We start from the raw sequence: 14,994 nt of genomic DNA on the forward strand, positions 1-14,994 counted from the left end.
TTAAAATGAACCGTCAAACTATATAAAAAAACACATATGAACCACATTAGCAAACGACAATTACACAACATCAGATTCCTGAGTTAGGACAGGTGCAAACAATTTTAATTATGTCCGAAATATTTGTATGGCTGAGCAGAAAGTTTCTTTGATTGCGATTTCTTTTCTATGCCAATCAGAACGTTTTTACAAACACATTTAGAATCTTAAAATGTTAACAAACGCTATCCGTCATACATTACCCGACAAAAGATAAGGTATTTCAGGGTAACAACTGACGTTTGACTGAATAGTAGAATGAGGCTGAATATTAAATACTACTTTTTGATAAATATTCCGTAAGTAAAGAGCCCAGGGAAGTTCTCGCTCGGACACACACTCCATAATCTAGAATATTATTAGACCATAAGCCTGAAGCACGGGGGATCATACTACTGTCTCCACCCGGCACTTAAGATAAACAAAGTATACCTAAAACTGGTCTTACTTACGATTCAACACACATAAGTTCGTTACACTGTAGAAATGTTTTATTAACGCACAGTATTTGTTTTGGTCGTTTACTTATTACTGTAAGTTTTTCATGAGTACTTCTTAACATTAAACCTTCTTCGACATAACGTGCCCACAATTAAAGATTTCTAGTTCATGTTGGAGCTTTAATCATGCTATTTGACGTGAGCCAAAGCTTCATTTTAAAGCCGTATTTTGACCTATAATGTTTACTTTTGATAAATTGTGACTTGGTTGGAGAGTTGTCCCACTGACAATCATACCTCGTCTTCCTATATCTACATACAAAACAAAAGTTTAGCTATCAGGTACAGTTAGTTTTACCGACGACATAATATTGTAATCATGAAATTAATCATCATGTGTACAAACATTAGAATAGTGTAAATTGTAGAACATTTTACAATATTCGATTCACTCCGTCAATATCATTATTTTGTCAAATAGATTTCAGTCTTTTTTCGTTTTATCAATTTAGAAAAATTTAAATATCAAACAAACTTCTGTTGCTCTAAAATGTGGCTTAATGAAGGCTACAGTAGTCTACCGACGTTGAAAAGTCATAATCAATTTAGATAACTTAAACAATAGGAAAACCACCGCTATGTTCCTGACTTGTTGCAGGATTTTGCTTGGTAGATTATACCTGGTTTTATAGCTAACCAAAACCCCTCACTATATGATCGTTGCATATAACGTCATTATATTGACAGTAATTTGTTAGCACATAAAATAAATGTAGTAGGGTAAATTTTAAACAATTGTAGTACGGCATTCAGCATTGTGTTTTAATATTAATACATGTATCTACATGATCTATATAACCAAATAACCGAAGTTATTCAGTTCATCTGAGGTGTTATTTTTTTAATTGTCTTTCCGATGTTTAAAAAATAGATTGATCATTGGTGTCCGCGTGTAAGACCACACAATTTGAATACAAAATGGCAATCATTCACTATTTTAAAATCATTTGTTCTTATAGAATCTGTTTTAATTTCAAAAAGATTTGGATTTGATTAAAATCGGTTGGATTAAAATTTCTAGACTATATACCTTTCAATAGCTAAGAACATGGCTGCTATAGACGGAATTTAAGTCAGCATAGCGTGGTTAAATCTTCTTTCCAGCTCGTAGGTCTTATTTTGGCTGATACACCTGCTGCATGTCTGCATTTTCTTTAACACTATTTACATTTGTTTGTATTGATAAGGGGATAAACTATTTAGTTGACATTGACAAATATTTATTCAAGGCAATGGGTATTTGGTAGCATTATGTTTGTCTATTGTCGGAATGATGTTTTATAGTTTAATGTTGTTTTTCTCAAAATTAAATCCAAAAACGCGAAATTTGACAGATCAGAATTATTGCACCATGTCTCACTTGTCACATAAGAAAGTGCATGTACCAAGTCATAAATATTACAGTTAGTTATTAGTTCATTTCATTTGATAAAGGAGAAGGTTGGATAAGTCCCTAACATGGCCCTTTTTTTTATTACTATAAATGAGAATTAGAATGTATTGACTAATATCAAAATGAATCATAGCTAATATGTTGACAAGATAGGAAATGAGCTTTTTTATTGAAAATTTACGTTTATTCGTTCTACTGATGACTTCACAAACAGTTCTAATTTTTATCTTATTTTTGTTTATGCAACTTTTTGAATTTCTTTGGTTCTTAAAACGTGACTCTGTACTTTAAAAGATCCCGTCAGTATGATATTGTTCTATTTTATGTCAGTATGATATATTTATATTATGAATTACAATATACGTTGAACCACAAACGTCAAAATCATTCAATCGCGTAGTGGAATTAACTATTTGTGGATTCTTATAAATTCTATATATAACTTTTGGACTATTCTAAATCTCGGTCTATTTCAGAAATTTATTCTTACATACTTGTATGTTAACATTGCCTTTTTTTTTAACCCTGTATGCTAACATTGCCCTTTTTTTAACCCTGTATGCTAACATTGCCTAGGTAAAATTTAAAATTGTTTGTATGCAAATTGAACGACAAATTTATGTGACGTATATAATTTTCTGACGTCAGACACACACATCAATGAATGTGTTTGTAGATAGATGTTTTTGTGTTCTTTTAAATTGTTTCTTTTACAATTGTTATACGATGATGACTGATGTACCCATATTTTAACAATTTTATTTATTGTGTCTGTTTAGTTAACGCATCAATGTAAATATAACGGAATTTGATGAGACTGTCATCAAAGTGAGAGCGTAAGCGCTATGAAACCAGGTTTAATCCACCATTTTCTACATTTGAAAATGTCTGTACCAAGTCAAGCATATGACAGTTCTTGTCCATTCGTTTTTGATGCGTTTTGTTATTTGACTTTGCCATGTGATTATGGACTTTCCGAATTGATTTTCCTCTAAGTTCAGTATTTTTGTGATGTTACTTTTTACATGTTTAACTTGAGATTTTCCGGAATGAGTTTTCCTTAGTTGGGTATTTTTTTTTTATTTGACTTTTTTTCCCCACAACAATGATTATAAAAGGGTTCGGTGTTTTCATCAATGGTTTTATTATCAACAGTCAAGGATCAGACGCTATATTTGGTCAGTTGCATAATTGGATAGGCAGGTAGATACATGTTTGTACTTACATAGGTACTAGTGCTTGTTTATATAATTTTTAGAAAGTATATTTAGTGAAAGGTGTATTGAATTTATTCTGAATTCCCTTTTGATATAATTGACATAATAATAAGACAAATAATGATTTGACGAAATAACATTTGATAGCACATCTATAAATCAATGTTTTCGTGTTGGTGCCTTTTCAAATTCTTCCCTATTTTATAATTATTTAAATTTCAAGTAATTTGGTCTTTTTATGAGATATGGAAATAAAGCTTACTTTGATTGTTTTTCATACCATTTTATTTTCCTCGGTGGTAAGAACATCTACGACATTCAAAACCTTTTTTCAACGATGCTTGCATATTCAATGTATTATCAAGTATATCAAAATATCTATATATTAATCTTTTTTATTTTTTATTTAGTCTAACATAACATATAGAGTCATCAACTTTAAATATCCATAAACCTACTCATCTGATCAAACGTTTAATAAAAGTTGTCTAAATATGGTAGGCAGTCATAAAGGCCAGTACATTGTACCTATAAGTGCTCCAACCACATCAGTTTTGACAACCTATGATATGAGGCGGTATTCTAAAAATATAATTGAACATTGTAAAACTAACCGCATAAAATTATATGTTTAACGAGACTGAAAGAAAGTGACAGACAAGACTTTAAATTTTGATAATTATTGAGCACTGGAACATCATTTGTGTCAGGATATTTCAGATAACTTAGCAACCACATAAAACAATCTTGAGATATATTCATAAGTCGATGGAAAATACACTGGTTGGACTATTAACATGGTAAACAGGTTATGTTCACGAAATGTGTCACCAAATCTATGCAAGTACTTTCACGTTTAAGGCTTAAATTTGAAGAAAAAAAGTGTGACATGGAAGGAGAGTTGTCTCATTGGCACTCAACCCATATTTTCTTAAAAAATTGAGACATTAAATTGGGAATGTTTCAAAGCGACAACAACCCGACCATAGAGCAGACAACAGCCGAATGTCACCAATGGGTCTTTAATGTAGCGAGAAACAGCCGCACCCATAGGCGTCCTTCAGCTGGCCCCCTAAAAATATGTATACTAGTACAGTGATAACGGACGTCATACTTAACTTCGAATTATACATACATATGAAACTAAAATTAAAAATCATACAAGACTAACAAAGGCCAAAGGTTCCGAACTTGCAAAATTGTGGCGGGGTTAAACATTTTTATGAGATCTCAACCCTCACCCATATACCTCTAGCCAATGTAGAAAAGTAAACGTATAACAATAATCACATTAAAATCTAGTTCCAGAGAAGTCCGAGTCCGATGTCAGAAAATGTAACAAAAGAGAATAAATAAAATGATAATTATACATAAATTACAACAGACTACTAGCAGTTAACTGACATGCCAGCTCAATACCTCAATTAAACGGATGGAAAGATTATGTCTTCATCATATAAATATCAGACACAAGCCCTCCCGCTAGGGGTTTAGTATTATACTTTCATAAAATATATGAGAAGAACATAACCCGTGTCATGCCAATAACTCAATAATCTATTGGAATGGCGCTTGCCGGTTATATTCTGAAATGCTTAAACTTTTGGTTCATACCCTTTACTTTAAAGATTGTCCATAAACCCACACTTATCTATATGTGTACTGCATATTTAAAATGTATTAAGCATTTTAGAGGAGATCCACTCATTATAAAGTCGAGATTGTTAGCTAAAATCCCTTACTCAACAACCATCGTGCCTTTTATCAAACATCATTTTTTGGTATAATGTTGATATCATCCTCTTCATAAATAACGCTTGACATTTCTGTTATTAAAAAATTGGAAAACAAGCTTAGTAGTTTCTTGCGTCCGAACCGCTTTTCTGGATTCACCCTCATTCAATGAGGTTCAGAAACGAAAATTAGAAATATATGGGTGGTCAAAATTCAAATGTTGTTTATTGTTCGTCAGATCTACCTTTTGTCGATAGCTTTAAGTTTCCTTGAATTATTCCATAAATTAGACTGAGACTTTATCTTCCCCATTCTTAAAAGAGGGACGAAAGATACCAAAGGGACAGTCAAACTCATAAATCGAAAATAAACTGTCAACGCCTTGGCTAAGAATGAAAAAGACAAACAGACAAACCATAGTACACATGACAAAACATAGAAAACTAAAATGCTTTGATTTTGGCGCCATTGCCATTTAAATATTTTGGAAAAAATACTCATATAAAGCTGATGTAATAATTGACATACATTATCAGTCTAAAAATAGATAGGGGTTTTCCAGGATAATTTTGCGTCTTGGTTGTGTATAATCATCATTGGTTGTATCACTCTACAGTGTCATGAATACAGTATAAATAGTACTTTTGACACCTTCCTTTAAAGTTTATAAAGCTTTTCCCCTGAAATAAACATTATTTGAATTTTAAGGTCCATTTTGGTAATTTTTTCTCCATAATTGCAATTGATTTGGGTATAATAAACCTTGGCCGCCATCCACGACTCAAAAAGTTATTTAATTGATGAATTCCATATCGAAATCGAAATCGTTGGTTTTGGTCATGACCATACACGTATGGTCCAAATACTCATATGGTCCGGAACAGTTACAAAACATTTTGGATCGTTATTGTCGTCAAGGTTTACCGAAAGCTATTAGGTCTGAAAATTGCAAAATTATCATAGTTTGACAATAGTTATCAAAAGTACCAGGATTATAATTTTATACGCCAGACGCGCGTTTCGTCTACATAAGACTCATCAGTGACGCTCAAATCAAAATAGTTAAAAAGCCAAACAAATACAAAGTTGATGAGCATTGAGGACCCAAAATTCCAAAAAGTTGTGCCAAACACGGCTAAGGTAATCTACTCCTGGGGTAAGAAAATCCTTAGTTTTTCGAAAAATTCAAAGTTTTGTAAACAGAAAATTTATAAAATGACCATATAATTGATATTCATGTCAACACCGAAGTGCTGACTACTGGGCTGGTGATACCCCCGGGGACGAAACGTCCACCAGCAGTGGCATCGACCCAGTGGTGTAAATAGTTATCAAAAGTACCAGGATTATAATTTTATATGCCAGACGCGCGTTTCGTCTACATAAGACTCATCAGTGACGCTCAAATCAAAATAGTTAGAAAGCCAAACAAATACAAAGTTGAAGAGCATTGAGGACCCAAAAGTCCAAAAAGTTGTGCCAAACACGGCTAAGATAATCTACTCCTGGGGTAAGAAAATCCTTAGTTTTTCGAAAAATTCAAAGTTTTGTAAACAGAAAATTTATAAAATGACCATATAATTGATATTCATGTCAACACCGAAGTGCTGACTACTGGGCTGGTGATACCCTCGGGGACGAAACGTCCACCAGCAGTGGCATCGACCCAGTGGTGTAAATAGTTATCAAATATACAAAATGGGCTTACTCGTTACCTATGTAGAGCAAACGCGCGTCTGGCGTATATAATTATAATCCTGGTACCTTTGATAAGTATTTGGAGCACATTATGAAATAACTAATATTTTTAGCATTAAGTATGTTAAGGCTTTCGAAATAGACACAAGTAACCTTTTTTGATGTTTAAGGACAAAGATGATATTCTATGCCATTTTTTGCAATAACTAAACCTTGTCCTTTAAAATCCTGGTCTCTATGATCAGTTTATTTGTTATAGGCATTTGCCTATGTAGAGAATGATGTATTAAATCTTTTTGTATAGCTAGCTAAACCTGCGACTCGTTAGACATTTACCATGTTGACATCGATCTTTAAACAAAACAAAGAGACATACAAGACAAAAATGTCAAACATTTGAGTACAGCAGTCGTAATCTAAGCTACTATAAAAACAAACAAATATTTAACAAACAAACACAAAAAGGCGGATAGACAAAGCACATAAGCAAAAATGAAAGACAAGGATATAAAGATTCACCATAACACAATAACACAATGACGAGAGTACAGAGCCTCGTCAATCTAAACCAAAAACATTTTATTTTTTTCCAACTAGCTCTCATCAAGTGTTAATGCCGGACAGACCTAGATATGGTTATGAATAAACATATGGAAAGAAGCATGGCTATAGTAATTTACGATTCCTGATCACCAATTTAATCAATTAAGAACGTTCACTGCTTCACACAAATTAGCATTCAAATCGGTTTGTTCGTTAACTAAGGTTCCTAACCATGGTCATATTATGAAATATTGTATTTATTGAGTCTTGCAATTTCTTTCAGGAAAACCGATGTTTACATTGTAAAAAATCAAACTCCCAATGCAAGAAAAAAAGAGCAGTCTTAAACCAGTTATTAAACAAGGGATACAATGCGTCCCTTCTTCGAAAAACGAGGGAAGTGCCAAATTCATATGGCCTTTACCTCATCAGAGCTAATGAAGATGACGAAGTTCTGTATATTGGTTATTCCAACACGAGTGTTCGAAAAAGATTAATGGTAAGTTTTCTTATTTGACATAATAAAACAATAACTTCTTTATACTAGTTACATGTATCTAACATTATTTCGGAGTGCACGTACTATTTAATGATAATGTTCTAACAATTTGCTAGTCTGGTAATCTTTAATTTGACGTTTTTGCACAAAATTACTATTGTATGATGAAACAACTCTTCAAAAAATTCATAGTACATAAATAGGTCACTGCCCAATGCACTGCTGATATCCCCGGACACAAGCAGTCAAACAGTACTGCTGTCAATTCAGTACATGATTTAAAAAAAAAACACTTATTAAATAAACGGAGTGTCTATTCTTCCGGTTAGTTAAAAATTCGTCCAGCCATTCGTCTGCGGATGCGCAAGTCTTCAATATCAATAAAAGTGTCTTGTGACGCGAAAAGTGACCCGGATGAGGTGTCGGATAACACACGCGGTGTCGATTAACACACGCGCGTATGTAATGGACGTTTCGAGAATTGGAGATCGTGATTTACATTTAAATATGTCAAAGAGAAAACTCGAGAGAATGTGATTGCTTTAAACAAATGTATATAGGATTGATTCCAGAACAATAGCGTGAAATTTTTAACTTTGAGGAATAAGCCTGAAATCAAAGTGAAATCGATGATTTAACCCCATTTACCTTATCATGTTTATGGAAACAAAACGCATTCGGAAAAAAATACTATATCAAACTTGCTTGAATGCATTATTTTCAAGTTATACTACAATGAAGATATATGAACATACTGATATGCCTTGACTGGGAATAAGACACCAGGGTTAGGGTACCTCCTTTTTCGGTTGTATTTAATACACATTTTTTTCTAAAACAATCTTATCGAAAACACAGTCCTACCTTTGGGGAAAGGTTACACGTGCCTGCCCTTTTCTCTAATGTCCTATGAATTAAAAATCGCAGAACTATTAAATGAAGAATCGTGCATACTTATATAGGGACCTTACTTCAACAAAACTTCACAGAAACAATAAATTCAGGATCTTTTGGAATCATAGATAAAGCCAATAATGATTGGCCCGACTATTTGCCTTACATGAAATTCATAGGCAGAAATACAAAAGAGAGAATCGTTCTCCCCCTCCTACCCAAATTCCTTTAGAATTTTAGAATAAATAAAATCTGAATCAAATGTATATTTTTTTTTATTAGAATGAGTTCTTTTTCATTAAACGATGTTAGACAATATAATTTTTTTTAAACAACTCGTGCTTTATCTAAAACCTTCAAAACACGATGCTATGTCTTCATCATTTTATTGTTGGCCGGACAAATAGCGAAAAACCGTAAAAATGCTATTTGTCCGGCTTGCCGGATGAATAGACATTTTTGACTATTTGTCCGGCTAGCCGGACGAATAGCCACTGCCTAAAATAAATGGCGACCAAGGTGCTTTTCTGAGTAATTGTCTCGAATTGGTTTTAAAAAAAGACCGTTTCCCTACACAAGTTGAAATACAGCAGCACCTTATATATTTTCAAACTAATAGCTACATTAATCTAAGTCGATTTTCACCGTTCCAGTGTTAACAAATGATATATGTCTGTCTAATAACTTTTAGTAAATACGTTTTAAACGTAAGTTTATCATAATGTAAGATTTTATAGTTTGGAGATTACTATCAGTAAGCATATATATAGTTATTTGATTTTGTTCTTTAATGTAGAAACCATGTTATTTAGTGTGAATCTTTTTTTCAGGCCCATACGGGTGGATATGACCGCCAAAAAATAGGATCCTACTTGAAGGGCAAGGATCTCAAAGAATACTCAATATCTTGGGTGATAGAAAGAAAAGCGGAATGTTTAGAGGAGAAATTCATAGACTTTGTAACAACAGAGCAAGGATTTCGTCCGATGTTTAATTTAAAACGTGGAAGATCATGCGCTTCAAAAGAGGAATAAAAAAATATAAATGATAATCTTTTGAATTGTATACTTTATTTTACTATAACTTATAATATATTTATTTAAACTGTCAAATGAAAACTAAATGTTGATCAATAAGATGAATTTGTTATTCTTGGCCTTTATTTCAACTTTCCTTTGTTGCATTCATATCTATCATCATTTCCCGTGAAATTCTTTACGCCCTTTTCATAAGATTTAATAAGAATTTCAATTTAAAAAAAACGATTTTGTTAGATTGCCAACGAAAAAACTATAGGAAACACATAAAGATGAAAAAAAGTTTATCAAATGGCTGTCAAATCTAGGCAAATTCTATACTGTAAAGTTTTACTGGTGAGAACTACTTTGACAGGAAAAGTAGAAATTGTAGTCGATTAAGATTGCAGTCGAACAAACCTGTAACACGCGGAATTTGAATTCATTACATATTGACAGGCTAGTAATACAGAAAAAGCAGTACTTCAACAATGTCACACCAGTCCCCTACCTTAAATTATAAATATTTTGAAAAACATAGATTTATATTTGATTAAGTCTTTTTATATGGTCAATGGTGTTATAACAAATCTTGAAACAAATAGCACAAACAAAAATGTTTCAATTAAATTACTAGGTACTTTTCTTTCCAAATTGGTTTCCAAATTTATTATTCATTCACCAATTATAAGGTTTGAAAAGCCATATCGTTAGAAAACATTGAATAAGAAAGCCTTAACCGAACAAGTATAAATGCATAAGCTTGGTTCTCAACATTGATTCATTGTTTAAACATACTTTCGAAAGGAAATATGTAAAGACAAATATTATCATTTTACTATTCTTCTGCCACATAAATAGCTACTTTTGTCTGGTATCCCCGGAGACAAATAATTAGGTATCAACAATTATGTTCCCTAATCAAATTAGAAAATAATCGGTTGTTCATATTGCTTGATTATATAATTTTTATACATCTGTATATCTTTATAATTTGGTTTATAGGAAACAAATAACCTATATAGACAAACGAGGAGAATGTGTCATGTCGATTATAAACGGCTGCTTAATGAACTGATGGTGTGCATAATTACCTTCTTAAATTCTATATAGTAGATTGCATAACTACAATTAGAAAAAAATGTGAATTTTCTAAAACAAACATGTTATCAATAAACTGTAAGGGTCAAACTATTTATCCATTAAAGTTATTTAGACCGATTTTTACTGATGTTGGACAAAAATTCCACATCATAACAATACAGAAATTAAAACAGCGCCAAATGTGCCATTGGAGTAACGAAAACGTGTCGATAAACTATATTGTCGAATTGTATATAGATACTGTCAAGAAGAAAAATAACAGTTTCAGGAATGTCAACTTCTGTAAGTTTATCTAGCATATTTCCCTTTGTCATGATAGAAAAAGATGTTAATCAGTTGCAGCCAATAAAAATATTTCTGCAACCAGAAAAGGACACTAGATTGAAAAAAAGATAATGTTTTGTAAGATTTTGTGGTAGTGAAGGTTTTTTTCTTTTTTTTATAATAATCCCAACCCTTATCTTACGGCAACTATATATCTAAATAGAGACCAGCGATACTTTACTGTTGCCTTGATTTGAAAGAGGGATGAAAAATTCAGAGGTAGAGTCAAACTCAAACTCATAGAAAATAAACTGACAACGTCATTGCTAAAAATAAAAAGACAATCAGACAAATAATAGTACTGAAGACACAACATAGAAAACTAAAGACTAAGCAACATGAACCCCACCAAAAACTTGGGGTGCTCTCAGGTGCTCCGGAGGGGTAGGCAGATCCTGCTCAACCTGTAGCACCCGTATAATATATACGTTATGTACGTGCATTTGAAAAAAATGAAATCTTTAACAGAATTTTTTTTCTTTTGTTAACATTTTGACTGCGTCTATCAATTTTGAGTCACATAAAAATTTAATGTAACCACGTTCACGCTCATATTAAGACAAAACCATCTGGAATAAGATTACAAGAGAATGTTTTACATGTAATTTCCATTCAACATTTCAAATACTAGATTCTTTATTGTTTTGCAATATGAATAGAATACAGTTCTAAACCAATTTCACAGTTTGCAAGGCCAACAATCTAAAATAAACCATCTTACACTCTAATGTATATTGGGTTGTTTGATAATATACTAAGTTTGTAAGAGTTGTTTTCATTTTGATTAATAACTTTCGAATGTCTTCGTTGATAGCTCTCAATATAAAAATGATTAACTCTTCCCACGTACAGTACTTGCAACCTTAGGCGTTACTATTTCAGCGATCAATCAGCGGTCATCGATCAGTCACCGATCAGTCCAGTTCGCGTCAAACTCACGTCAGCAATCCGTCAGACTTCTAGTAAAAGTAATTGACTGATCGGACTGATCGGACTGATAGAACCGATCGACCTTGATGACGGATTGACCTGTAATACGTCACATGATAAAATAATGCAAATTACGGAATCTAAGTTTCGCTTAGTTTAATTAAAATGGCGACTAGTGAAAATCGAACGTTCAATGATCATAATGATACATTTTGCTTAAATAATAATAATTTAGCAAAGTTTTATTGAAAAGAAATGTACAGATAAAACCTAACATAAATATTATTATTAAAGAATGGTATTTTTTATATATATTTTATGAAGAACAGCCAATTCTGATGTACAAAAAGTACTGAAATCATATGACGGTTAATAATGTGTATCCAAATAAATCAACAACTGCATTCTTATTCAACAAAAATAAAAGTTTATGTATATAAATTCTCAGTATATCTCAATTCTGATTAGATGACTTGTCTCAAGATGGTAAAAATGACTGATTTCAAATAAAATAGCATCATTTTTAATAAAAAGAAGACTAATTTTGGTTATTTTTTAACAATGCGAATAAAATTTTAGTATGATTTCTCTGACACTCTTTTAATTTCATGAAATAAAAACTATTCTAATCTATAGAAAGTACAAAAATCAAATGGCGGTCAATAATTTTTAGTAAAATGAAGAAATATTTGCATTTTAGGCAACGCATACAAAAATTAAATATCTTTTTCTTAAAGTAATCATATTTTATGAAGAACAGCCAATCTTGATGTACAAACAGTACTCAAATCATATGACGGTTAAAAAATTTGTATCAAAATAAATCAACAACTGCATTTTAATTCAACAAAAATAAAAGTTTAAGTATTAAAATTCTCAGTATATCTCAATTCTGATTAGATGACTTGTCTCAAGATGGTAAAAAAGACTGATTTCAAATAAAATAGCATCATTTTTAATAAAAAGAAGACTAATTTTGGTTATTTTAAACAATGTGAATACAATTTTAGTATGATTTCTCTTTCATTCTTTTAATTTCATGAAATAAAACCTATTCCTATCTATAAAAAGTACAAAAATCTGATGGCAGTCAATAATTTTTAGTAAAATGAAGAAATATTTGCATTTTAGGCAACGCATACAAAAATTAAATAATTTTTTCCTTAACGTAGGCATATTTTATGAAAAACAGTCAATTCTGATGAACAAAAAGTACTGAAATCATATGACGGTTAATAATTTGTATCAAAATTAATCAAGAACTGCATTCTTATTCAACAAAAACAAAAAGTTTAAGTATTTTAATTCTCATTATATCTCAATTCTGATTAGATGACTTGTCTCAAGATGGTAAAAAAGACTGATTTCAAATAAAATAGCATCATTTTTTTATAAAAAGAAGACTAATTTTGGTTATTTTAAACAATGCAAATAAAATTTTAGTATGATTTCTCTTTCACTCTTTTAATTTCATGAAATAAAACCTATTCTTATCTATAAAAAGTACAAAAATCCGATGGCGGTCAATAATTTTTAGTAAAATGAAGAAATATTTGCATTTTAGGCAACGCGTACAAAAATTTAATATTTTTTTCCTTATCGTAGGCATATTTTATGAAAAACAGTCAATTCTGATGTACAAAAAGTACTGAAATCATATGACGGTTAATAATGTGTATCAAAATTAATCAAGAACTGCATTCTTATTCAACAAAAACAAAAAGTTTAAGTATTTAAATTCTCATTATATCTCAATTCTGATCAGATGACTTGTCTCAAGATGGTAAAAAAGACTGATTTCAAATAAAATAGCATCATTTTTAATAAAAAATAGACTTATTTTGGTTATTTTAAACAACGCAAATAACATTTTAGTATGATTTCTCTGACACTCTTTTAATTTCATGAAATAAAACCTATTCCTATCTATAAAAAGTACAAAAATCCGATGGCAGTCAATAATTTTTAGTAAAATGAAGAAATATTTGCACTTTAGGCAACGCGTACAAAAATTAAATAATTTTTTCCTTAACGTAGGCATATTTTATGAAAAACAGTCAATTCTGATGTACAAAAAGTACTGAAATCATATGACGGTTAATAATTTGTATCAAAATTAATCAAGAACTGCATTCTTATTCAACAAAAACAAAAAGTTTAAGTATTTTAATTCTCATTATATCTCAATTCTGATTAGATGACTTGTCTCAAGATGGTAAAAAAGACTGATTTCAAATAAAATAGCATCATTTTTTTATAAAAAGAAGACTAATTTTGGTTATTTTAAACAATGCAAATAAAATTTTAGTATGATTTCTCTTTCACTCTTTTAATTTCATGAAATAAAACCTATTCTTATCTATAAAAAGTACAAAAATCCGATGGCGGTCAATAATTTTTAGTAAAATGAAGAAATATTTGCATTTTAGGCAACGCGTACAAAAATTTAATATTTTTTTCCTTATCGTAGGCATATTTTATGAAAAACAGTCAATTCTGATGTACAAAAAGTACTGAAATCATATGACGGTTAATAATGTGTATCAAAATTAATCAAGAACTGCATTCTTATTCAACAAAAACAAAAAGTTTAAGTATTTAAATTCTCATTATATCTCAATTCTGATCAGATGACTTGTCTCAAGATGGTAAAAAAGACTGATTTCAAATAAAATAGCATCATTTTTAATAAAAAATAGCTTTATTTTGGTTATTTTAAACAACGCGAATAACATTTTAGTATGATTTCTCTGACACTCTTTTAATTTCATGAAACAAAAACCTATTCTAATCTATGAAAAGTACAAAAATCCAATGGCGGTCAATAATTTTTAGTAAAATGAAGAAATATTTGCATTTTAGGCAACGTGTACAAAAATTAAATATTTTTTTCCTTAACATAGGCATATTTTATGAAGAGCAGCCAATTCTGATGTACAAAAAGTACTGAAATGATATGACGGTAAATAATGTGTATCAAAATAAATCAATAACTGCATTCTTATTCCACAAAAATAAAAGTTTAAGTATTTTAATTCTCATTATATCTAAATTCTGATTTGAAGACTTGTCTCAAGATGGTAGAAATAACTGATTTCAAATA

The sequence above is a fragment of the Mytilus trossulus genome, unplaced genomic scaffold (genome assembly GCF_036588685.1).
Source record: "Mytilus trossulus isolate FHL-02 unplaced genomic scaffold, PNRI_Mtr1.1.1.hap1 h1tg000234l__unscaffolded, whole genome shotgun sequence".
In the NCBI taxonomy this organism is placed as follows: Eukaryota; Metazoa; Mollusca; class Bivalvia; order Mytilida; family Mytilidae; genus Mytilus; species Mytilus trossulus.